The following is a 26,210-nucleotide window of genomic DNA, read 5'->3' as shown; positions in this document are numbered from 1 at the left end:
TTGTATTTTTACCAAGTACCCCAGGTGATTTTGCTAGCCACCTAAGTTTGAGACCTGCTAGCCTAAAATATCCTAAAGTGGCTGATACAGGATGGACGTTTATTTCTTTGTCACGTAAAGGACATTTGAGGGTGGTCTGTCAGTGGCTGGTAGAAAAACTCTACAGTGACAACAGAAAGCTATAGCCTCTTAAATTTGGACTCACTGTCCTCAGGAAGTACCTTCCTTGCTGGTCTCCTAAATGACTTCCTCAAGCTCGCCTAAATGACTTCTGCAGTTCTAGCTATCGTGCCTGTGCGTTGTGTGTTCAGCAAGCAGAGAGGAGGCTGGGGAGAGGCAAAAGCAGCTCTTACAGTTGAATGAGCTTCCTTTAAGTAGCCTCCCCAGAAGTCCCATCCAACTCTGATGCGTGCATCCCTCTGGCCAGAGTTGAAACACGCAGCCACATCTAGCTTCAAGGGAGGCTGGAGAAGGTAGTCTTTAGCTGGGCACATCGCCGCCCCAAACAAGAGTAGTGTTGTGTTGCCTAGGACAAGGAGATGGAGGTTGGGTGGGCAACCAGCACTCTACTTGTTGAACACCTGATCTGCAGCGGCACTGTGCTAGACGTAATATCTACATCACCCCATTTGATGGAAGCACCGGGTTAGTGTGTGCGCTTGGCTCCCAGCAAGCTTTTAATGACTATACCGGCCCAGGGATGCCGGGGTCAGAGACTGTGCAGTGGACAGTCCCTCTCCTCGTGCATGCCCATAAATGCCTATCAGACCCACGTTCTATGGAGGGTGCGTACAACCAGATGTTGGCCAGGCCTCACCCATATATCCCCTTCTCACTCTGAAGACCGAAAATCAGTAGGTCTGGTGAGACTTTGAAGACCTTCAGCGTATAGAACCACCCTCACCTGTCATGGCCATTCGTTTCTTTCTCTAACTCAAAGTGTTATGAGTGGTTTTGATGATTTTATCTGAAATTGGAACCTCCACCACCCACCTTATCTATTCAAATGACTCCTGTAACTGCATGTTTTCCTCACAGTGTCACCAAACAAACAGGCCCCATCCAGGTGTCCGGATGGTGGTAGGGTCGAAGGGCCTGACTTTGGACGAGCGACCCAGGTCAGGTGTCAGGTCTTCCACTGCCTTCGAGTTACTTACCCTCACGGTCAGTTTCCTTGTCTGTGAAATAGGGAGAATCCTTTCCCTGGGCCACGGGCATTGATTTGAGGACTAAATGAGGTCATACTTCTGAGCTGCTTGGCACATAACAAGTGCTCAAGAAAATATCAGCTGTAGGAGAGGCTAGCACTGCAAGCTTGGCACACAGTAGGTGGTCCATGAATGTTGGTTTATATTTTCTTCTAATTCTCGTAGTTGTTACAAAATAGTTTTTAGTCTGTAGCAATTGATCATAACCACAACAGGGAAGGCCCATGTCTGAGTATCCTATTTGGTGCTATGACCAGATATAAGGGGTTTTAAAGATACTATCATTTATTTATCCAAAAGTTATGAACAGCAACATTGACTATTTTTATGAAAATAACTGGGCATTGGTCAGTGGAGGTTAAAAAAAGCATGATAACCAATGGAGTAGGGAATTATAATTGGAAGTGAGGAAATGCTTATTAAAAAATAAGCTTATTAAAAAAATTGGAAATATGGAATTAATTGCTTAGATGAGACCAAAAGCTTTTTGAGATGATCTTTCCTGCTCTTTGGATTCTCGTTCTGAAGTGTGTCTGTCCTGTAGAGATGATCTCAACTGCTGACTCTTCCCAGCCCTCCTTTTGGAGCCAGAGCGGCACATTCATACTTGGGCAGCATCTGGGTACCTTTGGGATTTCTTTCTGCTTCATTTAGGATTCAAGGAATATAGTCACAATGAGTCTTTCGGTTTATGCCCAGAGTTTCAGAGCAACCGAAGATGCCAACATACAGAAATCAAAAGAACCCAGGACAATGCCAGCTTTTATCTCATCTTATTCAAATCTGGGGGCGTGGGCTGCATCAGGAGGAGGGGCCCATCTTTTTCAACCCCCAAAGCTGGACATGGGGCAGTACAGTGCAGTAAGCTGACGACACGGGATATGGGGTTGGCCAGATGTGGCCTTGGCTCTGTTCCTGTGTGACATTGGGCAAATTGCTTGATTATTTTTAGCCTCAGTTTCTTCATCCGCCAAATGGGATCAGGCATTTTGTACTTGCTGTGTACTTGGTTTAACAGTAAAGAGACAAAGAAGGCTCTGTTCTTGTGTACTGACACGCTTGTCGGAGGGAGATAGACAGCAAATAAAGACGGTAACTGCAAATAGTGTTAAGTGTTCTGAAGAAAATAAGAACAGGTTAATGAAATAGAGATGAGGGACACTTATTTAGAGGAGGGGGTGACATTTGAGCTGAGAACTAAATGATGAGAAATGCCAGCCCCGCAATGACATGGGCACAGACACTCGCTGGAAGGTGGGTCCAGACTGTGGCATATTTGAGGAACCACAGGAAGGCTGATAAGGCTGGAGAACAGGGGAGACCATTAAAACTAGGAATGTTGGGGAGGGAGATGGGACCAGATAAATGAGGGCTTTGAGGCCGAAGTGAGCAGTTTAGAGTGTAAGCTAGGCGTGTAGGGCCAGTGGGGGCTTTGGGCATGGGAGTGCTGGGACTCAGTTCATGATTAGGAGAGGTCTGCCTGGGATGGACTCTGGAGGAAGGAGGGGGGCAGGGTGAGCGTAAGAGCAGGGGGCTCCCTTGGGGGCTATTGCGGGTGTCCACTTTTGCGGGAGTAGCATTGAGCCAGGGTGGCAGCAGCAACTGGTCAGAGTCAACCTGTGTTGGAGAGCTGAGGGTAGAGGGGAGAGAAGGAGGGGTGGGTGGGAATCAAAGGTGATTCCTAGGCTGGGGCCCTAGCAGCCAGGTCAATACTGGTACCTTTTAGCCATGACTGGGAAAATTGGGCAATGAACAGATTTTATGGAAAAACGGTGAGTTTGGTTGATTATGAGATGCCTCTTAGACAATCCAACCTAGCTCACCATCCAAGCGGGTATGTTGAGTAGGCAGTGGGACCCATAAGCTCGGGAGAAAGATGAGGGCTGAGATCATAGAGAATTGTAGCCCGTAGATTGTGTTTAAGGCCATGGGTTGGAGGAGTTGACCTGGAGAAAGGTGGATAGAGGCAGAGAGTGGGGAGAGTTAGGCCAGGCCTGGGGACTGGCCAATGGAAAGGTCAGAAAAAGGAGGTAGCACCAGTAAAGGGGTCTTAGGGGGCAAGAATGTGATGTTTGAGGAGGTGAAGTGGAGGCCTGCTTCCTAAAGGGAGGTCCTCAGCTGTGCCAAAGGCTGCTCAGAGCTCCAGGAGGATAACCACAGAGACTGAGGGCAGTGATGTCAGCTTCAGCACGAGGGGGAAGCATGGGCCAGAGCGTGGGGGTGGGGAAATAGAGCCAGCCACTGCTTGCAGCTTGAAGTTTTGTTTGAAGGAGCAGAGGAATGGAGGGATGTGGGGTTAAGATGGGATTTGCATTTCTTTTTTAAGGTAGGAGCCATTACAGCTTATTTGTACGCTGATGGTAATGATCCAGCTGGGAAGGGAAATTGGTAACTTAGGAGACAGGAGAATTACAGTAGAGAGTATTGGCTTTCTGAGAGGTGCTGTGATCCAGAACATAAGCAGGCAACACTGCACCCAAGGTGACAGGAAGGCAGAGCAGAAAGTACGGATGCTGGTGGCTGGTAGATGGGGGTGCTGGTAGATCCATCCAGTAAGATGGATCCCATCTTAGCGCTTGTTTTCTCATGCAAGTCAGAAGCCAGGTTACCAGCTGAGAGGGTGGGGGGAGACCGTGTTGCAGGCTGAAGAGAGAAGGCGTGAAATAGGCCTCTCAGGCACTGCTGAGTGCTTACTTGAGGCCCCACATTGAAGGTCGACAGCATTTAAATACGTGTTCAGCTCCCTAGTTCTGAGGGCCCTGGAGTACGGCGGTGCCAGTGGGCACTGGTTCGAATTGCCCACCAGATGGCGCCAGTGGGGCATTGCTGAAACCTGTTTTCTGACCGGCTTTGGGGCAGAATTTGTGTTCTCTTCGTTTTCCTATCTGTAGACTGTTATTTCTCAAACTTGAGTAGTAAATAGAGTACTTTTAGGGAAATAAAATTCTCACAGCTTCCTGGAGTTTAAATTATAAAACAATTATAAAATATTTCAATTATTTTATTATAATACTCAAGTATTTGCACATTAAAAACAGCGTACACTCCCTAAACTTAACGGATCTTCCACAACTATCAAGTTGAAACAAATTTAGAAAATAGATTTAAAAAGTCAAAAATCCAAATCACCAACCTTTACTAAGCTTTACTAATTTAACGAATGACAATCTTTTGCTGAAAATAAAGAGCTGTGTGCAGTGTGACTCTGGTATGCATTGCTTCTGGTCAAGTTTGGCTCATGTGTCAAGACATGACAGTTCTTTCACCCTCTTTCTCTGTTAAAAACCACTGCAGAGTCACAGCATGCTTTCAGGTCATTTTGTCTTCTTGTGGCTGGAACGCATCAGTTTCCCATTGCCCAGCTTCAGCCCGAAGATGATGAGAATTGTGAGGAGAAGCACCAACTCGGTGTTGGCATAAAGCAGGTGTGGTGCTGAAGTTGGTTACAGGTGGTCAGCTAGATAATCTAGAATACGCACATGTTGGGCTTCCCTGGTGCCGCAGTGGTTGAGAGTCCGCCTGCCGATGCAGGGGACGCGGGTTCGTGCCCCGGTCCGGGAGGATCCCACATGCCGCGGGGCGGCTGGGCCCGTGAGCCATGGCCGCTGGACCTGCGCGTCCGGAGCCTGTGCTCCGCCACGGGAGAGGCCACAGCAGTGAGAGGCCCGCGTAAAAAAAAAAAAAAAAAATCCTAGAATACGCACATGTTAACGCTTCAGATTTTCATGGCAAGAAAGGCATAAAATTGAAAATATTGTGAAATGAACCAAAGACTGAGAATGCCTTTCGCTTTGTTGATATAGATGAAGACTGATATTTTGAGGACTGTACTTTTATTAGAATCCATATATATCAAGTCTAGAAATCATATTCTATTTAATAAAGTTTTGATACACTTTAATAAAATATTAGGCGAAATCGCAGTGGCGGAGCTGGAAGAGACTCACTGGCCTCTTACAGTACATTTGAAGAAGCATTTTTTTTTAACACTGTGATTTCATGTTTTGAGGCATAAAGAAAAGAGCTCTGGAGAAGCACTTCTGCAGTTCATAGCAGGGTCACCCAGGTGAACGTAACTACAGGAAGCCTTCAAAGGAGCCCAGGAGTCTGTCATGACTCCTGTGTCATGATTTATGTGACATTCGGTGGGTCACTAACAATCATTGTAGGATGGCTCTGTCTCTTTCTGGTTTTACTACCTCAGGAGCTTATTGTGACTATATTTGCTAATTGTTTTCTTCTTTTTTTAAGTTTATGTCTAAGTGTTTTCGTTTTTTTTAATTTAATTTTTATTTTATATTGGAGTAGAGTTGATTTACAGTGGTTGTGTTAGGTGCACAGCAAAGTGATTCAGTTATACATATACCTATATCCATTCTTTTTCAGATTCTTTTCCCATATATTAATAAAAATAATATCTTTAACTCCTTAAATGGTGGGATGGAGGCACACGCATAACAAAGATTTATGGGCTTTCACCACCCTTTCCTTTTGCTGCCATGACGGTCATCTGTGACTGAGGGTCTGAATTCCTGGACCCCATGTTGCCTGTGTGCCTGCTGCTGTCAGGATCTTTTCAGCCTGTCATACTTGGCCCAGACACTGAGAACGCACAAATGACTTTCTTTTGCAAGCAGTCTTCTCACAGTAAGCTACATCCAAACAGGGAAATTCCAAGTGTGCATTAAAGACAGGAAACCCAGTATTTTCTAGCCTCGCACGTAAACCTCAGATCTCCTTCACTTTAAATGCCCCATGCCATTTCCTCATATTCACCACTCTCAGTGCAAGCCCTAAACGTAAAGTCCACTTGGGCTGCTGGTTCTTCTTTCTTTGAATTGAGAAAGTTGCACCTTCTCTGCAGCCCCACCTCACCCTTCTCCCTTAACTGCTTTCCTCACCCACCCCAGGCAGAATGGAGTTTTCTCTCTAAGCTTTTGCCTATTGGAACAACAAGGCTGTTTCTGGCTGGTCCTTGGTATATCCTTAGGTTCAGGCTGAGCTTCTCAAAATGGCATCTGCTCATTTATACTCTATTTGCTTTTCTGACACACTCTGTCTTTCCTTCTTTTTTTCTTTTCTTTTCTTTTTTAACATCTTTATTGGAGTATAGTTGCTTTACAATGGTGTGTTAGTTTCTGCTGTATAACAAAGTGAATCAGCAATATGTATACATATATCTGCATATCCCCTCCCTCTTGTGTCTTTCCTTCTTATTACCTTTCTCTCTGTCCTGAATTCCTGCATCCAGCCTATCTTGCACCATTTTGGGGGTTCATCTTGACCTTTCTCCTGTTCTTGATACCCTAATCACAAATAAAAAATATAGCGGCATAAGACGCACAGGTTGACTTCTGGCCAGAGCAGAAATGGGTTCACTCCACACGTGGAGGGTGGGAGAGCTGCATTTAGCCCTTTGAAGCCGAAAAGCTTCATTTACAGTAGGTCATGAAGCCACACATGTGGTCTGCATCAAAGCCACTGGGCTGTTCAACTTGCTACTGCTGTTGGAAAATCCTAGCAATTAAATGAGTAGCAAGTATGTGCATGCAGAGAGGGACCTTTTGCTGGATGGTTGTGGGCTCAGGATCTGGAGCTGGACTTCCTGGGGTTGAATCCCAGCTTGGACATGTCCTGGGATAATTACCTCATTTCTCTGGGCCTCAGTGTCCTCCTCTGTAAAACGTGGCCAGATAGCCCCTACTCATAGGGTGGCTGTGAGGATTAGATACATGAGTATCTTAGGGCTTAGATGAGTGCCTGGCACAGAGCAAGCTCTCAGTGATCGCTGGTGTGGTCATGATGGAGTCCAGCTTCACTCAACATGCTACACAGAGGCAGAGTGAACTGTCAAGATCTTAACAACTTGCTAGTGGTGGATCCTGGTCTAAGAGCTCTGATCTGCTCTGCAGCAGTTCTCAGGGTTCCTGACCTTGGGACCTTTGACATTCTTAAAAAGTATCAACATCAAAGAGCTTTTCTGTTTCTGGGTTGTATCTATGATAGGTATTGTGTTAGAAATTGAAACACTTAAAATAGTAATTCTATTAACAAGTGCCATTTTTGGACTTCCCTGGCGGTGCAGTTGTTAAGAATCCGCCTGCCAACGCAGGGGACAAGGGTTCGAGCCCTGGCCCGGGAAGATCCCACATGCTGCAGAGCAACTAAGCCCATGCGCCACAACTACTGAGCCTGCGCTCTAGAGACCGCGAGCCACAACTACTGAGCCTGCGTGCCACAACTACTGAAGCCCGCATGCCTAGAGCCCATGCTCTGCAACAAGAGAAGCCACCGCAACGAGAAGCCCGTGCACCGCAATGAAGAGTTGCCCCCGCTCGCCGCAACTAAAGGCCCACGCGCAGCAATGAAGACCCAACGCAGCCAAAACTAAATTAACTAATTAATTTTTTTTAAATGCCATTTTTATTGAAACATAATTATTTTACAAAACAAAAAACTTAGAATGGCACTCTTATGGTTTCACAAATCTCTTTGCTATTTAGCTTGATAAACGACAACTGGATTCTCATATCTGCTGCTGCCTTCTATCTGCTGCAGTGGGTTGTTTTAGTTCAAGTATATGGAGCAAACCCAACCTCTTCCCTCCAGAAAAGGTTCTTGGCCATTTAACAGCTAAGAAAACTGTGGCATGGAGAAGTTATGATCATAGTACCTTCATCACAGGTTTGTGCTGGGAATTGAACAAGACAATGTGAAAGGAGAATGAAAAGTCATAGAAGAATGCCTGGCAAAAATCTGGCCCTGACAAATATTCTCCAGTGTTATGGTGGTTTCATGGGGACAGGCCTAAAAGGAGTAGACGAAGCAGGACCTCAGGAAGAGAGGAAAGAAATGACTGCAGACGGGCACTGGTGGGACCTGGGATGGGACTTAGAAACTGGCATTGTGAATTCAACGGGAGGGATCACAGAGGGACCCTTACTTCATTTCCAGCGCAGTCAGCTACTGGACCTAATTCACCTTAATGGCATGGTTCTCAGAGTTATGAATTCAGAGCAAGTAAAATTGTCTCTCTACAGTAGATTGCACGAATGCTCCCGTAGGATAAATCCACTTCTGTTCAGCAATGATATGTCCAGTACAGTTGGTAATTCTTATAATGTGGGGATTGAATTGTAGAAAGGCAAAGGAAAGATAAAACTATGTACTGTTTGGATTAAGCGTAAAGTCCACTGCAGGCAATTGCAAAAGCCAAGGTTGGGGGGAGAACACCTCTGACTACTTCTTGCAAACCCACATAAAATTAGCTTCTTTCTTCAACCTTCCCCATCCCTTCTAAAGAAAGGTGATTTTCTTTCCTTCTCAGTCAGTCACACATTGCCACTCTGCATTACCATCTCCAGTTGGGCGGAGGCCCAGGGACAGTCCAGTAGCGGGTCACTTGGTTTCAGTACCCTGCTTTTGGGAGAGTGAGCGGCTCCTGTAAACCATCTAAGGAGGTCAACAGAACTGGGTTTTAAATGTTCTTGAGATGCACCAACCTCTCTGGATGGTCAGTCTATTTGATTGGAACAGTCAGAAATGTTTTTTCTAGGGGCTCACCCATTTACCTCTATACATTATATCCATTTTCTCCCCAGAATTTGTCAAAGGAGGTGAACTTCCAGAAGGTTGGGGGATGGATGGGAATATCCTAGTTAAATCCATTCTTGGGCCTGCTGGAAAGACTGCTTTGGCAGACATGTCTGTAAAGATCTTTAACTCAGGATGAAAAAGAAGCACCTCTAGATAATAAGGGACGTTTTCTTGGTGGAGTTTCCTGTGTTTTCCTTTCAGAGCCCCTCACAAAGTCTCAGTTCTCTCTTGCGCTCCTGGAGGTGGTTAAACTAAGCAGATTGGGCCTCCTTTGTGGCCCCCTGTTTCTTCCAAACTATTAGCTAATACGTGCAGAATCTTACACGTTGGGGGAAGGGGGGATTTCAATGAAAGGCCTTCTGTGGAAATCGTGTCACTTTGTGGTTGGCTGGAGCTGTTGAGGCTACCCCGTTGAGTCTGTGTGCCTAGCGCTTGGCTGTCAGCATGGGTTGGCTGCGGTCATCACGTCAGGCCACAACCCTACAATTTGAGGTAGGGGCTCGCACCTCCCTGCCTCCAGGTGTGTAGGACGGCTGTCTCATCTGACCAGGGTGAGCCATAAGTGATTCTGAGATCCTGTGCTTGGAAAAATGAACCTGGAAGGACAGTGAAATGGGCATTTCAAAGGGAGTATGCAGAAAGCATTCCTGAGCCTCTTGGTTTTCAGCTCAAAATGGATTTGAATGACAACTGGGACTATGCTTTCTTAGGTTTTTCATTTCTGGTCCTAATAATAAGCACAAAATCTCACCAGAAAGTCTAAACAGTACAGAGGCTCCTCCCAAAGGCAAATCTCTCTCTCTCTCCCTCTCTCTCTGGGACTTCTAAAAATGACAGGAATATAAGGTTGCTTTACCATTTTTAATTGAGCAGCTTTGTAATTGCAAGTGATTGCACTATTGGAGCAAGAAATGGTAGTCATCAGATGAGCTCCCTGAATATGTATTTTTTGAGTTGGGGAAAAGGTAGTATTCTTTTTTTATTTTTATTTTTTTACATCTTTATTGGAATATAATTGCTTTACAATAGTGTGTTAGTTTCTGCTTCATAACAAAGTGAATCAGTTATACATACACATATGTTCCCATATCTCTTCCCTCTTGCGTCTCCCGCCCTCCCACCCTCCCTATCCCACCCCTCCAGGTGGTCACAAAGCACCGAGCTGATCTCCCTGTGCTATGCGCTGCTTCCCACTACCTATCTATTTTACGTTTGGTAGTGTATATATGTCCATGCCACTCTCTCACTTTGTTACAGCTTACCCTTCCCCTCCCCATATCCTCAGGTCCATTCTCTAGTAGGTCTGTGTCTTTATTCCCATCTTACCCCTAGGTTTTTCATAACCATTTTTTTTTCTTAGATTCCATATATATGTGTTAGCATACGGTATTTGTTTTTCTCTTTCTGACTTACTTCACTCTGTATGCCAAACTCTAGGTCCATCCACCTCACTACAAATAACTCAATTTTGTTTCTTTTTATGGCTGACAAATATTCCATTGTATACATGTGTCACATCTTCTTTATCCATTCGTCTATCGATGGACACTTAGGTTGCTTCCATGTCCTGGCTATTGTAAATAGAGCTGCAATGAACATTTTGGTACATGACTCTTTTTGAATTCTGGTTTTCTCAGGGTATATTCCCAGTAGTGGGATTGCTGGGTCGTATGGTAGTTCTATTGGTAGTTTTTTAAGGAACCTCCATACTGTTCTCCATAGTGGCTGTATCAATTTACATTCCCACCAACAGTGCAGGAGTGTTCCCTTTTCTCCACATCCTCTCCACCATTTATTGTTTTTAGATTTTTGGTTGATGGCCCTTCTGAACGGTGTGAGATGATATCTCATTGTAGTTTTGATTTGCATTTCTCTAACGATTAATGATGTTGAGCATTCTTTCATGTGTTTGTTGGTAATCTGTATATCTTCTTTGGAGAAATGTCTATTTAGGTCTTCTGCCCATTTTTGGATTGGGTTGGTTTTTTTTTGATATTGAGCTCCATGAAGAGGTAGTATTCTAAAAAGGAATGTGTTCTTTTTTTTTCTACTCAATTTTTGTTCTTTATTCCTTTTTTTTCCCTCACCCACTTTGCTTTTGTCTACTTTTAAAATCCCTTTCCACACTCTGAAATTTTTCTATTATAATTTATACCCTGCTTATTTATACAAAAATATGTGAGATTGTTTACAGTATTATAACACATAAATCAGGAGAGTGAAGCCAAAAAAAAATTAGAGAGGGAGAGAGCACTGTAGCAGGAACCTGAGTCCAGGGGGTGGGCTCAGGGAGCACTGTAGCAGGAACCACAGTCAAGCACTAAATTTGGATGTAAGCCTTCTAGGGGCAAAAACAGCATGAGTTGTTGAGTTGGAGTTCTTTTCTTTATTGAGGTGTAGTTGATTTACAATATGACATTAGTTTCAGGTGTACAACATAGTTATTTAAAATTTTTCTAGATTATACTCCATTTATTGTTCTTATAAAATATTGGCTGTAGTCCCTGTGCTGTGCAATATATCCTTGTAGCTTATTTACGTTATACATAGTAGTTTGTACCTCTTAATCCCCTACCCCTGTCTTGCCCCTCTCCCCTTCCCTCCCCTGCCATTGATAACCACTAGTTTGTTCTCTATATCCATGAGTGTGTTTCTTTTTTGTTATATTCACTAGTTTGTTTTATTTTTTTAGATTCCACATATAAGTGGTAGCATACAGTATCTGTCTTTCTCTGCCTGAATTGTTTCACTTAGCATAATGCCCTCCAAGTCCATCCATGTTGTTGCAAATGGCAAAATTTCATTCTTGTTTGTGGCTGAGTAATATTCCGTTATATATCTGTATGGAGTTCTTTTTAAAATCAGAAGAGCAGATGGGTTTTTCTTCGTGTCTGTCACATTTCCTGTGCCAGCAGTCCCCATGTGTTTCTCAAGGATGAGCCTCCACCTAGCTCTCTTGTCACCCACTCCCCACCCCAGAAGCACCATGAGCTCTGCACATAACCCACAGGCAGGATTACAGACAGACCCAGGGCTTCCAGCTGATGTGAGGAAGTTGAGCCTTTCCGTTTCTTCCTGAAAGTTGAGTTCATTAGAGTTGGTCCAAAGGCTGATAAAGGGCTGGCCTCTGAGTCAGGACTAGTCGCCTTTCATCCTGGAGACTTGACGGTGATCAGGTGAACATCTGGTGGGACGTGGAGTGAAATCATGGGGGGTGCCCTACTGAGTAACGTCATCACACTGGGGAGGTGAAACACACCTTTCAGGACTGGGAGCCTCCTTCTTGAGAGAGCCTGGCTGAGGGGGTGTGTCTGACCTGCCTGGGTATCTTAAAGTGCTGACAAGTGAGAAAGGATGTTTGGGTTCCCTGGAGGAATGAGAAAATGTGTTATGTTTCTCCAAACATCTATAGTTTCAATAGGCATGGCTTTGGGAAGAGACAGCTGTCAGGGCTAAATACTTAGAGCAAAAGCAGCAAATAGGAGGCTGTACTGTCCAGTAGGCTAGCCACTAGCCACATGTGACCACTGAGCACTTGAAGTGTGGCCAAGTCCACACTGAGATGTGTGGGAACTGAAGACTACACACCAGATGGCAAACATTGGGGGAAAAAAGACTGTGAACTATCTTAGTAGCAATATTGTAATGGAAAATATCTCAATCCCTACTACTTGATTACGTGTTGAAATGATAATATTGAGTATATTGGGTTAAATAAAATGTATTATTAAACTTAATCTTACCCGTTGCTTTTCACTGCTTAATGTGGCCACTTGAACATTGAAAATTAAATGTGTGGCTCACATGGTATTTCTATGGGGACAGCTCTGGTCTAAATATCTAAAATTAAAAGTTTTTTTGTTTTTCTTCCTGAGGAGTGAATTTCCATTGTGTTCTCTAACTCCTGTGTTCTCTCTTTGGTTCTCTTTCAACAGATACGACTCTCCACGTAGCATGTCAAGGACTACATTAATCACCAATTCCTTTACTTTTTTTCCCTCCTACACAATTTCCATTTTCTTTTACACTTGCTCACCCCAGCCGTCTGCAGTACACCAGTTTCAGATATTTGAGCTGTGTAGAGTTTCTGTGTACAGATGTGTGCTTGGACTTTTCTCTTCCCGAGAAATCTGAAGGGGGCGATTACAGAAGATCCACTTACTCCTGGGATCTGTTGCTGTGGCCCCGGGCTCGGGGCATTGGGTGGTCCCTGGGTGGTCCTTGGAGACTCCTTCTCTGCAGCCACGTCCCAGCAAATACCATTCCCTGGAGGGGAACAACCAAGTGCCGTGGAGGCAGCAGCTTCTGCTTCGCCACCGCAACTGTCTGGTTTCCTGTAAAATAAACACATTACTTTATATTTTTAGCGAACACAGAAGTGCTGCTATAGGGCGCAAAATTTTCATTCTGGACGCTTTTCCAATACAAATCACCCCAAAGACGCATTTTGAATACCCTGGTCGCATCTTTGGATCTGTAAAATACACCTTTTAGTATGGCACCCGTTAAAATGCAAAGCAAATTTCTTCGAGGCAGAAAAACAATCTGACAGTAGCAATGTAGAAATTGTTCACTCAGACACATCTGTGTAAATGCGAAAAGTGATAGCATTCACCTCTGAGCTGCTTGCTATTGAACCTGCAGTGACTAGTCTCAGCCGGCCCAGGTAGAACATCATTCCTTCAGAAGTGTTGAAAATGCTGCAAAGTTGGATGAGTGGAAATGCGGCTGCCCCCCTCCTTGCTTCCTCTTCCCTCATCCTACTGGAGCTTGCATCAGGGATGGCCTCTTTCTCTACGGAACCATCTTGAGCCTGGTGGGGGTATCGCTGACGAAATCCAGGATCATTCCAGCAGTTGAAAAAGGAAGCCCTAGGGGGAAAGCAATTGACATATCCTTGTGCCTATGAATAAGTTGCCATGAATAATTTGTTACATTAACCCATCCTTGCCGACCACTTAGTTGAGTTCTCTCCTTGGCATCAAATAGATAGGTTTCCTCTTAGGCAGAATTAGAAGAAATCAGCGTGGACGGATTTTTTACGTTCGGCTATTTTATTCAAATACATGAATCTAAAGCTGAATCAACTCTTATTTCCAGTTGTGCGTATTAAAATGATTGAATTCCAAGTAGTAAAGTTTTCAGGGAAACTGACAAGGATTCAATTAAGTTAGTCTTGTGTGCTGCTACTTGTTTTGATAAATTTGAGGGTTAACTACTTGTTTTGATAAGTTTGAGGGTTAAGTCAGTGATAACCAAACCAGTCTCAGTGAAAGCACCCATCCTATGGTTGTGTCAGCCCAGGATGAGTGAGCTGGTACTGTCCCTGCTGCTGTCACCACTGGAATGAAATTTTGCCAGAAGAGACGTTGCGCTTTCTCATTGCTGGTGGGTGAAAGATAGTTCAAGTGTGTGTGTCTGTGCGTTTGTGTGTGTCTGTGCGTTTGTGTGTCTGTGGATAAAGCACTAAAGACTGAATTGACTTGTAGACTTTTCTTGTATAAAATTTCCCTAACCAAGCAAAGCTGCTTTGACTTAATTTATTTGTTAAATGTTGCACTTTGTTTATGTGTGGGTTTTTTTGGGGGGGGGCAGCTAGTAAGTAGAGAGAAGAGGACGGATTCTACTGACGTATTTATTTAGTAAAAATGACAATTTTGCATTCATTTACGTTTTAAAAATTCTGTCTGATTTTTTTTACATTGTCGCTAATGCTCGCCCAACATAACTGCTCCAATGCTATTTGCCGTCTGACAGAAGGATCCTTGTAGGGCAGGCTTTGCAAACCTTATCAGGTAATAACATATACCATAGATTATAACCTTGCTGTTAAGATGTTTGCCTCTTATATTAGAAGTTAAAACCGGCCTTTGAGAGGATCGCCAAATAATAAATGGTCATACCACTGCTGTCTGTTATTGCAACTGTGTAATAACTCCATAGTTGGAAATTGAACAAAGGTTAGGAATTCTTTCCTTCAGGCTCTCTTGTTAACAGATTATTTTAGATTTTTTCCGAAGTAAGTTTTCCCTGGGCACTCCTTTTCTAATTCTAAAGAAGTGTTTGGCCCTTTCATGTTTCAAAAAGAAACATTCACTTGTAGTTCCATATTTCTTGATCTCTATAAGGGACTCACAAAATTCAGTTTACTTTTATTCACAGAGAAAGTTGGCTTTGATGTCTCTTAAAGATAATTCTGCTAGCTGCTGATCAGCCAGTCAGTTCACCTAGCTTCAATCTTTATAGGACCTCTAAACTAATTTTCCTACACTGTGACTAAAAGGTAGGCAGATCATGGGAATGGATTATACAGTATATTCAAATGGATCCCTAATATTACTTTGTTTAATAAGGCAATATCAGGACCACATATTCTGTAGGCCTCTTTTGTTAAAAGCCACATTTATGCAATTTTCACTTTTTTAGGCTATTGTTCCTTTACATTTGTACTCCAGGTGTAAAAACCACATTTGTGAATGGCTGAGCCTATGATTATACTTGCGGTTGTATGCTGCTTTTTGCTAGTGTGTGTGTGCTTGTGTGTGTGTGTTTCTCCTCTCTGAATAATTTTATATTTCATGCTACTTCTTGAAAGTTTACTCTTTGATGCTAAAAGGGAATAACCAGATGATTTCTAAAAATAATGTCTCCCTGCAGGATGGTGGCTTGTTAAATTAGAGGAATGCTGTTTGCCATATCAACATGTATGGTCAGAGACTAAAATATATTAACGCCAAGCGTGTTTTGGTCAATAACTGGAGAATTCTGTTTAAATGCATCATCTCTTCCAATGTTTTACAGTCTGCCATGTGGAATGGCAGGTAGTAGGGAGAAAAATAAGTGTGGATTAAGACTTTTAAAGGAAATAGTATCATATGATTAAAAAAATTAGAATTTGTAGAAATATTGGGATAAGTGAAGAAATAAAAACGTCTGTCTAGAATGTAGCATCTAGAGAGTTTTTGGAAGCCCTACCTTCCCATGAGGGCGTGATATTCCTATCCAAAGCCAGACTAAGCCATCAGCAAGACGCATGGGGGGATTATTACCTCTCCTTTCCTAGAGGAATAACCGAAAGCAAATAAAAATTCTTAACAGCCCCCTCTTTGAAGTGTATTTTTTAAGCAAGGTGGAAAACATTTAGACTCTGGCTTTATGACACATTAGGGAAGTTGTTTGTTGGCAGGGGGCAGGAGGCGGGGGACCCGGAGGATTTCACTTATAGATTGTCTCACCCGCATATTGTGAGCAAGCTAAAGGAACCATCCCAGTCTAAAATGCCTTCATTGAACAATAACAGTTTATAGACTTTTTAGAAAGTATTGAATAAGGGTCAGGGAACAGCCGAAGGCAGTACCGCTCCGTGAAGTCTGCTTACACATTTACAAATTGTCCATCAGTTTAAAATACTTTTCACCATGTGCAGATATAAGGGGAATAGGGCACTCTGTAGAATTATACATGTCTAGTTTGTAAAGTATGTCGTGTGTACTGCAGGTGTATGTTCTCTGGGCTCTGTGTATCTGTACAGTAGCTTTCATTAAAACAAAATTGTGGACTAACTTGTTTTGGTGGTGTGAGGGGGAGAAGGGCAGTTTATACCAAGTAACGATGCTGTAATATAGTACATGTAACAAAAGATCTGGAGTAACCCTTCCGTGGCCCATGGAAAATTTTGGTTATCTTCTAGATTCTGAAATGAAGATGTATGGATACTCTGGCGGACTGCATGTTGTATAATTTGAAAAATACTAAAAGTGGAAAATAAAATTGAATTAAACTTTGGCTGGTCTGTTTTTTCTTAGTCATCTTAAAGGCACTCTCCTTGAAGGCCTCAATGCCATTGTGAGGATGGGCCTTTTTCTGGCCTTGAAGGAGTTCATTTCAGTGAGCAGCTGCTTGAATTCAAAGCCTGAGCAAGGTCAACCGTGACCTTTCTGTCTTTTACTTTGCTTGAATATCTGTATTTAAATTTTTCCTTCATTGAGGACCCAAGAAAACCTGACATTTGTTCCTTCAGCCCTGAAAAGGCAGCCGCCTATGTCAATAAGTGTCTTTTAACTTTTTAAAAAGTAGGATCGAGTTAAGGTACAATAGAGCAGTGCATTAGCTGAATTTCTGAATTTCTTCTTGTCCAAGAAAGGCACTTATTCTAATAATATGTTTTAGCTCATTGGCATTCTTCAACTAATGCCTTGGACCTCTGCGTATATTGAAAGGTTATTGGCATCTTTTGAGAAGTGTTGGGGTGTTTGTATTCCCGTCTAGCTTACTGATTATTACTATTAACATACAGGTCTGAGATCTTGTGAGAGGATGCCAGAGTGTGAAGCCGTTGGAGAATAACAAATGGCGGGACACAGGATTACTTTTATCTGCTCTCTTAGCAAGGAGACTTCCCTACCTCAGGTCACTGAAATCCTGTGGCCACGCACGGCCTTGTGTATGTAAAACACCCTCATTCTCGTTCTTGGTTTGGTTAATGTTGCATGGGAGCCAGACAGTAGACTGCCGGCATCAATTAAAAGTGGAAAGATGGATGCCAAATAAAGATCTTATAAGTGGAATTGGGGACACTGCAGATCATGTGCTTTTATGATGTCTTATCTATCTCCTTGAATTTGTTATTCTCCAAAGAACTTGGAAGAGGCAGTTACCAAATATCAGATTGTTAAAGATGACTTAGGTAGTAAAACTTCAAACATCGTGGATGAATATTTAGGCTGAAGCCTCTTTATTTAAGATGGGAAAGCAGTCCTTTGAAAGGACCTGATGACAAAGCACATTTCAGTATCACTTGAGAAGTGACCCTATAGGTTCCAGGACAAGCAGCTCTGCAGTGCAGTAGGTCTGCACTAACACCCACTGTTCCCCGGGTTCCTGTGAGCCTTTCCCGAGGTTTCCTGTTCTATTGAGCTCTGAACGGTGCTCGGGCTATGCCTTGGAAGTACTACAGAGCTAGAGCAACTGTGGTAGAACGTGGAATGGAAGCTATAATCTGCCGAGGCGATTACCGGTGATATGTGTATTTGCAGGTTTAATTCTAGCATTTGTGACAGGTTATATCTCGTGATTTGTCTCATGTACATAATAAATTGAACAGGAGTGGGAGGGATCTCTCGGATGACACATCAGATGAAAATATGTGGGCTTAACAAATGCATCCTGAGCCATGGGATTTTTACTTTCCCTTTGGCATTTGGTGGTTCTTCAGCCAATCTGCAGAGAAAACACCGATTTCTGTGTGGTTAGCTGGGCTCAAAATAAAAGACTTGCAGGTAATCCCTGTGGATCTTTCCACTTGTGATGCACCATGGATGCAAAGCCTGGACTCCTCCACCTGCTTTGCTTCCCCAGCGCTGACGGAGGTTCTGTTTGGAGCCCCTCTCTCTTTCTGGGACCCTTCAGACCCTCGCTCCTCCACGTGACCAGACTGCAAATCATTCTCGTACGATAGCTTTTCAAAAAATTCACCTAAAAAGATAATTTACTCCTTCAGAATGTATACCCGAAATGAGAGAAATTGGCAGACTTGCTCCCGATGACGTGTACCAGCACCAGAACCTCGTAATGCTTGGAAAGCTGCAGTAGGCAGTGCATTAAGGTGAGAGACTATCCTGGTGGTGTGCCAGACACTGTATTACGTGCTTTACATGTATTAGTCCATCTAATCCTCCTGATAACTCCATGAGGTAGGCACCATTGTCTCCACTTTAGCAGGGAGTAAACGGGCACAGAGAGGTTAGTTAACTTGCCCAAGGTCTCACAGCTGGGAGGAGAAGCCAAGATTGAAACCCGGGAAGACTGGTCCTAAGGTGTGTGCTCTCCACAGCTAGTAACACTGCTGCTCAGAACAGTGCTGCGTGTGTGTGTGTGTGTGTGTGTGTGTGTGTGTGTGTAGTGATAACCAGCAAGCAGCCTCAAAAATCCTTTTGTAAAGAATTCATACAGTGTTCTTCCTTTGCAACTTTTCAGTGTTTTCTCCTTTCATAGGAATCCGAGACCTTCTTGTTTTTTGAATTACTTTAAGCAATCAAAAGCATCTAGGAAAGAATCATCGAAATAATGAGATGCCTCACAGCAGGGGGGCCTGACAACATACAACTGCAGGGCTTCTGGAGGAAGGCTGCCTGCAGGAGCGCAGTGCTTAGAATCTTTTTCATACATAGTGGACACTTAGAAAGTGCAGCAATCACTTGTGTCACGGTTTTCAAACTGTGTAGTAAGAATTTCACTTATCCATGTTGACGTTTTTTTCTCTTTAGGACACTAATTTTCTCTGCTTGCATTTTAAAATGTATAACCTATATTCCTCAGTTTCTCAAGCTAAAAATAAAGCAGGGTTCTCTTGTCCCAGCTGAGCCGGCTCTAAGGGAGAGTCTGAGGGGGCACTGGGTGGGTTCCCTTATCTCACCCAGATCTGTGTGAGGCCTCGGAGAAGACTCTCAGGGAGCTGTGCTGATAATAGCTGCCCCATACCTAACCTCCAGCCCTGTCATAATGATTAATAGGATCTCACTTCAGTGCTTTAAGTTTTAGAAAAAGTAAACATGCCAATCATACCACACATGCATGTGCATGTCCAACTACAGAAAGGGGCAGGAACAGCACAAGTGGGGTTCGCCCTGAGCCCCCCACTTTACCGCAGACTCCCATTACCTGTGCTTCACCTGTCTGAGGATGCTTCTGATGGGCTACTGCAGGGTTGGGAGGGACAGGCTGGTGGTAGGTGTGTCTAGGTCACGGGATGCTAATTCCTTCAGCTAGTGGCAACCTGGCTGCCTGCAAGCCAGACCCCAACCAGCAGCCCAGGCGTCCTTGCTGCCCTGCAATGCCCCCTTCTGAGACATGTACACAGTGGCAAAATACCCCTGGAGCACTGGCCATCAAGCAGTGATGCTACTCAGTCATCCTAAATGGAAAGAATGATGGACTTGGGACCTGGATCTGACTCTTCTTACTTCCCATGGACCAACCGTGGGATGTGGTCAAGTTGTTTAACTGTGTAGCATCTCAATGACCTCATCTCCATACCTGAATTATGGAGATTTGTAGCCCACTGTCCTCCACTCTTTGGTTTGTTGTTAGGATCAGATGAGAAATTGTGTGCAAGCATCTTATAAAAGTGCTACTCAAATGTAAGGGATTGTTAGATTGAAAAATAAAATTCAACGGAGTAAATCTTAAAGATTTTATTTGGCTTTATTCAGTGATTCATGAATTGGGCAGCATCCAATCTAGCAGATAGAAAGAAGCTCCGAGGAGCTGTACAAAATGAAAGACTTTTATAGGCAGGAACAAAGAGGCAAAAAGCAGGTTGGTTATTGCAAGGTCAGTTTCCTTTAGGGAATGTCAGGGGTCTGTAAGGCAGATGACCTAACCAGCGCCTATCAGGCGATTCCCTATTGCCTGGTTGAAGATTTCATTTCTGGGAGAGCCGAAACTGTAATTCAGTCTCGTCTCGGTTTGGTGACATGGGGCTTAGCATAAGTGACTCCATTTGGGGCCTGTTGCCTTGTTTTTTTTGTTTGTTTGTTTCTTGCGGTACGCGGGCCTCTCACTGTTCTGGCCTCTCCCGTTGCGGAGCACAGGCTCCGGACGCGCAGGCACAGCGGCCATGGCTCACGGGCCCAGCCGCTCCGCGGCATGTGGGATCTTCCCGGACCGGGGCACGAACCCGTGTCCCCTGCATCGGCAGACGGACCCTCAACCACTGCGCCACCAGGGAAGCCCTGTTGCCTTGTTTTTAATAGTTATTATCAAATACTTCCCAGGAGCAGGTGTTTTTGCCTTGGACCCCAGCTATACCTTCACTTAGCATCACAGATACTTAGAGTAAGAGAGAAGGCTGTGAGGAGACCCCAGGAGTCATCTAATTCTACCAGTGAAATGGAATTTCACTGGACCTCTCCATTTAGGGTCCTCCCTCTTCCCACTGCTCCACCCTCTTCTTTGGGGGAAAGTCTGCTCTTAGGCTGTTTCATGGGGAGAGAAAATGCTCTCCCTCCTGAGAACTGCAGTGAGCAGTGTTTAGGGCTAGTTTCCACCTCTGTGCCTGGTGGCTGTTCATACTGAGGGCTCCCGCAAATGCTCCCCACTCAACGCCCTGACGCTAGATCATGAATCAAGTCTATTCAGATTCCCAATAATTACAGCTAGTGCTGAAAGCCTACAGCCCAGCAGGTCACATGGTTTGTTTGGGCTCTAGAGCTCCGATTCCTTTCTATTTCAGTCCTCTGCATGCCAATGCAGGGGACACGGGTTCGAGCCCTGGTCCGCGAAGATCCCACATGCCGCGGAGCAACTAACCCTGTGAGCCACAACTACTGAGGCTGTGTGCCACGACTACTGAAGCCCACGTGCCTTCAGCCCATGCTCCTCAACGAGAGAAGCCACCGCAACGAGAAGCCTGCGTGCCACAATGAAAGAGCAGCCCCTGCTCGTCACAAGTAGAGAAAGCCTGTGCGCAGCAACAAAGACCTAACGCAGCCAAAAATAAATAAATAAATAAATTTATGTAAAAAAAAAGTTTCTGCCATTCCCAATTTTCCCTGTGAGCTGTTGTAAATGAATAGTGCCTTTTTAAAAAATTGAAGTATAGTTGATTTACAGTGTAGTGCCCATCTCTGCTGTACAGCAAAGTGACTCAGTTATACACATATATACATTCTTTTTTTATATTCCTTTCCATTATGGTTTATCACAGGATACTGAATATTGTTGCCCCGTGCTATACATTAGGACCTTGTTGTTAGTGCCTTTTAAAGTGGATTACACTTTACTATATTGGGCCAAAAAGTTGGGCTGTTCTTGGAAGAAATACAGATCCACCACTAATAGAGTGGAAGAGAAGCCTATGAAGGACGTTGGGACACATTTGGCTCTACCCAGAGAGGTTACATGACTCCCCTCACCTCACACTTGGAGAGCCCGAGCCCAAAGCACCTCACTCTACTCAGGGTTCACTCTGCTGCACCAACCGCTGGCCCGCAAAGACGAAGCTAGTCACAACCACTCTGATGGCAGCGGACGCCTCTCTGACATGAGGTCAAGCCTGGCTTGAGGTCAGTTGTGTGGAAATGTTTTGCCACAGTCATTTGTTGTGTTTGTACTATGTACGAGGACCCTGGTGATCAAGAGTGGACTTCAGCAGTGCTTCCCTGGTGGCACAGTGGTTGAGGGTCCGTCTGCTGATGCAGGGGGCACGGGTTCGTGCCCCGGTCCGGGAAGATCCCACATGCCGCGGAGCGGCTGGGCCCGTGAGTCATGGCCGCCGAGCCTGCGCGTCCGGAGCCTGTGCTCCGCAACGGGAGAGGCCACAACCGTGAGAGGCCCGCGTACGGCAAAAAAAAAAAAGAAAAAGAAAAAGAAAAAAAAGAGTGAACTTCAGCAGCTTCTGGACCAGAGTTCCAGTAGCTCCCACTCTTCCCTGGGTTACCTGAGTGCCTCGCACAAGTTACCTAACCTCTCTGTGTGAAGCGCTTGGCACCATGCCTGGCTCACGGTGATAGCCTGTCCTGCATGTGCATTATGGAATCTCTTCACCAGCGATGGATGAGGTGCTGCTCTTATTCTCCCCACAGGCAGATGTGGTGAGGCGTGGACAGGTGAAGTGAGTTGTCCAACATCACAGAGCTAGGAAGTGGTGGAGCTGCTCCAGAGCCATGTTCTTTTTGGGTTTTTCTTCATTTTTATTTTCATTTTTTTGGCCACGCTGTGAGGCATTTGGGATCTTATTTACCCGACCAGGGATCGAACCTGTGTCCCCTGCGTTGGGAGCATGGAGTCTTAACCACTCGACTGCCAGGGAAGTCCACAGAGCCCACGATCTTAACCAGGAAGCTAAACTCTCCCAGGGTCACATGGCTGCTGAGGAACATAGAGAGACTGAGTTGAGATCCTGCTTTACTCCTAGACCAGAGCTTATTCCCAGGCCTAAGCAATGTACAGGAGCAGCTGACATCTCCATGTGTTGCACTCAGAGCCTGCTGCAAAAATGTGAGCACTCATCAAGATTCCCACAAAGATTTGAGCACCTGCTTTGTACTCAGCATTGATTTTTGAGCTGGGGAGAGGTGGTAAACAAGATAAAGTCTTCATTTTCTTAGACGCAGATTATAAACCAGTGACCAACACTTTCTAAAATGATTCAGTACATTTAAGTGCTATGAAGAAAACAGAACAGGCTGCTGTGATACTACATGGCTTGGGTGGTCAGGGAAGGCCTCTGTGAATGATTGAAGGAGGCAGGCTTGCAAAGATCTGGAGAGAGTTCCAAGCAGAAGGAACAGTAAGTGCAAAAGTCCTGAGGCAGATTTTGCTTGGTGTGTTCATGATACTAGAACTCTGATTTTACACAAAGAATTTTCTCCACACTGGTATTTCAGTTCCTCATTGACTTAGCAAATTAAAAAGATGATAAATACGTTTGTGTTGCCTTCGAAAGTAAAAGTAAATTTGGAATAACCAAGAGCTTCTTCTTAGATTTACAAATATAGCAACAAAGGCCTTTGGGCATTTTTGTAGCCAACAACTTTGTAAGCAGACCCATGCATTTGTAGTCCATGCTTCTGTGCTCTGAAACCAAGCAAAAGAGGGCAAGCCCATCCCTGGCTGATGTGTTTTAGACAGCCAAGCAAATTCACACTGATCCACAGTCTTCGTGAGGGTAAAAGATAATACTGAGGGATAAATATGGAAAAGCTGATTTGCTGCCCATCCTCAGGGTCAAGCACAGGGCTGAGGGGGCCAGCTGCATCTTTTTATACTCTTCTTCTCAGGGAAATGGTACTGCTACAGCATGCCACCTTGGAAATTTTTCCTGCTTGCCTTGGGAGAGGTTTGCTCAACTCACTTTGGGAAGGTTATTTCAACTTTTCTGCTGCATCAGGACTTTGTGAGCGGTGAACACCAAAACCCCAAAGACACACATGCATCCTTGTCTGCCCTTGGTAAGCACGGAGAGAATCTCACCAGTCAAAAAGGGAATATCCTGGATTTTGCCTGATAATTCTTGGGTTGACATTTTTGGGCATCCCTGAAGCAACCACTCTTGCTGCAGCTGCTGCCCGGGCTGTTCTCGCTTCAGACTCAGTACTTGCCAAGATCTGCCTAGAAAGAAGTGTTTCCCACTGTGGGCCTCACACAGTGAAATGGCATCAGACCGAAGTCCTCTGTTTCAGGGTCTAATTAGCCTGTAGCTTTAGGAAGTGGAACAAAACATCTACATTTTTGTAGGATGTCACTTGAAAGTGTTAGCTGAATAGCCTCAGCTGTTCAAATAGTAGAGCTAGATACGGTGGCGTATGTGGAGGGGGATGGGCCGGGCTGAGGGGCGTGGGTACTGGAGGGAGGTATCCGTAGTCCTGGCAAGAACGGTCCAGGCTTCTTTGAGCTGTAAAGGGCTAACCCAGAGGTAGCTGCACATTTTATTTTCTTCTTGAAAAAAGCCTGTTTTGTTTGTTAAGTGCTCCTTGTGTGAAGCTGCGTTGTGGAGAGAGAAACATTTCTTTCCCTTGGTTCAGGTGGGGTGAGGGCTTCACTTGGAAGGGAGGCTCCTTGGCAGCTGCGGGCTGGAAGGTGATTCCAAGTGAACCGATCCCTAGGCCTGTTACCTCGCCTGAGAAATGAGAAGTTTGGATGAGATCGGTTTCCTAGGCTCACCTGTCAGTGAATTGCACCTGAAGTGCTTATTCCCAAACCACTCCGCTCTCCAGAATCGGAATTCTCGGGAGCAGTGATCTGCGTGTTGGGCAGGCATCCGGTGATCTTCATTCTCAAGGATGTTTGGCCTGTGTGATCTCTCACAAGTCTGTCAGCTCTAAAACTGTTGGCTAAGTCTGGAAGGCAGTGATTCCTAACTAGTCTTGAGACCCAAGGCTTTTTGCAAATCTAAGGACAGCTGTGGACGCTCTCTTCAGGGAAAAAATGTCTGTAGGCAGAATGCGGAATCCAGTTTCAAGGTTTGTGATCCTTGATGAAGAATTCCTACTCTAAAGTCAACTCAAAAGAGAACCTAAGCACCTGGAATCGTGGATAGCACAAAGTAACTGCTCACTAAAGGTAGGTTATTCTTTTTATGTCTCCCACCTTTTTCCTATGATATACTAGTATTATCTTCATTTTTTAGATGAGGAAACTGGGGCATAGAGAGATTAACATACCTCGTAAGTGGGGAATGGATTTTAACCTAAATGATCTGATTCCAGAACCAGTGAACTTAAAATTCTGGGTTACCTAATAAAGTGGGGTGTGTAAAGTGGGGATGGGGGAGGGTGGAACGGTCGGAAAAGGCCTTTCTGAGCTCTTCCAGTTCTGAACTAACTTGCCCCTGTCCCCATCATTTTCACCCTGAGGGTCTCGGTTCTTGGTTTCTACAGCCCACAAAGAAAGGGGCTGGCCTCCCCTCTTCCTGCTCAGCGGGGTCCGACTCCCACGCTCTGCGATCCACTTCCCCAGCGGGCCAGGCTGTGTGGAAACAGGCCGGGCCCTGGCTTCCCGCCTCCCGCCAAAGACTAACCGTCCCAGGTGTCTCCTGTTAAGCGGTCGCCGGGGCCTCCCTTCCACCCCGCGGAGAATTCCCGAAGAGCCCGAGGCCCGGGCTGCTCGCGGCGGGCGGGGCCCACCTATCTTGGCGCTGTCACGCCCCTTCCCGGGCATCCCAGGTGGCTCGGGGCGGGGAGGGGCCGCACCAACGCCAGCCAGCCGCTAGTGAGCTGCTAGCCAGGACGGGGTGCCGGGAGCAGGGAGCCGGCCGGACGCGCGGACAGGTCAGGAGAGCGCGGCGGAGCTGGTGAGCCGGGCGGGCACAGCAGGCTGGGGGCGGCGGTCGGCGGGGGACGGCGGGCTCCGCGCCCGGGTCCTGCGGGGCCGAGCGGCTGCGGCGGGCAGTGCGGGGCTCCCCTGCCTGGCGCGCCGGGGGAGCGAGCGTGCCGGGGTCGCGGCACAGCGGAGGGGTCGGGGCCCCGTAGCTGCCTGGGGGCGAACAGCTGCGACCCTCTGCACAGGGCTGGAGCTGGGGGCGGGAGCGGGCGCGGGGATAAGGCCGGGGCTCCGTGGGTCTCTGAGCGGCCCGGACGGCACAGAGGCGCTCTGTCCGCGGCGCTGGTGGGGAGAGGGGAGGCTGGGGGCCCCACTGCTGCGGAGAGCGCGGAGCAGCGCGGGGGACTCAGGCCCGCGGGGGGGACCCGAGCGAGCTCCCGCCTCTCCCTCTGCGGCGCTTGCCAGGGGCCCGCTCAGGTGTCACTGCTCCTTCTTCCCGGAGCTTTACTTTTGTTGCTGGTGTTGAGTGTCCGACATACACCTGGGTTAGTTACCTGGGGCTTCCAAAAAACTGGGTATGCAAGGCTGCTGTGACTCCAGGGGCCTGCGCTTGTAAGGCTCCATCCAGGTCTGTGTGTCCTGGGG

The 26,210-nt window shown here is 45.7% G+C and overlaps 2 protein-coding genes across 3 annotated transcripts in view; both read left to right on the top strand.

The window, feature by feature from the left end:
• Nucleotides 1-14,569, top strand: part of KIF5C (kinesin family member 5C) — a 164,198-nt gene extending 149,629 nt beyond the window's left edge. The window contains exon 26 of the mRNA XM_029225565.1: nt 12,740-14,569. The gene's annotated coding sequence lies outside the window, so the exon portion shown is untranslated. The remainder of the gene's footprint in view (nt 1-12,739) is intronic.
• A 10,903-nt stretch (nt 14,570-25,472) lies between these two features.
• Nucleotides 25,473-26,210, top strand: part of LYPD6B (LY6/PLAUR domain containing 6B) — a 231,713-nt gene continuing 230,975 nt past the window's right edge. Inside the window, exon 1 of one of the 2 annotated variants that reach the window (XM_029225230.1) lies at nt 25,473-25,596. The gene's annotated coding sequence lies outside the window, so the exon portion shown is untranslated. The remainder of the gene's footprint in view (nt 25,597-26,210) is intronic. The other variant, XM_029225232.1, reaches the window with a different exon arrangement.

The sequence above is a fragment of the Monodon monoceros genome, unplaced genomic scaffold (genome assembly GCF_005190385.1).
Source record: "Monodon monoceros isolate NGI ecotype Baffin Bay Population unplaced genomic scaffold, NGI_Narwhal_1 Super_Scaffold_16, whole genome shotgun sequence".
In the NCBI taxonomy this organism is placed as follows: domain Eukaryota; kingdom Metazoa; phylum Chordata; class Mammalia; order Artiodactyla; family Monodontidae; genus Monodon; species Monodon monoceros.
This window is presented reverse-complemented; position numbering and strand designations above follow the sequence as displayed.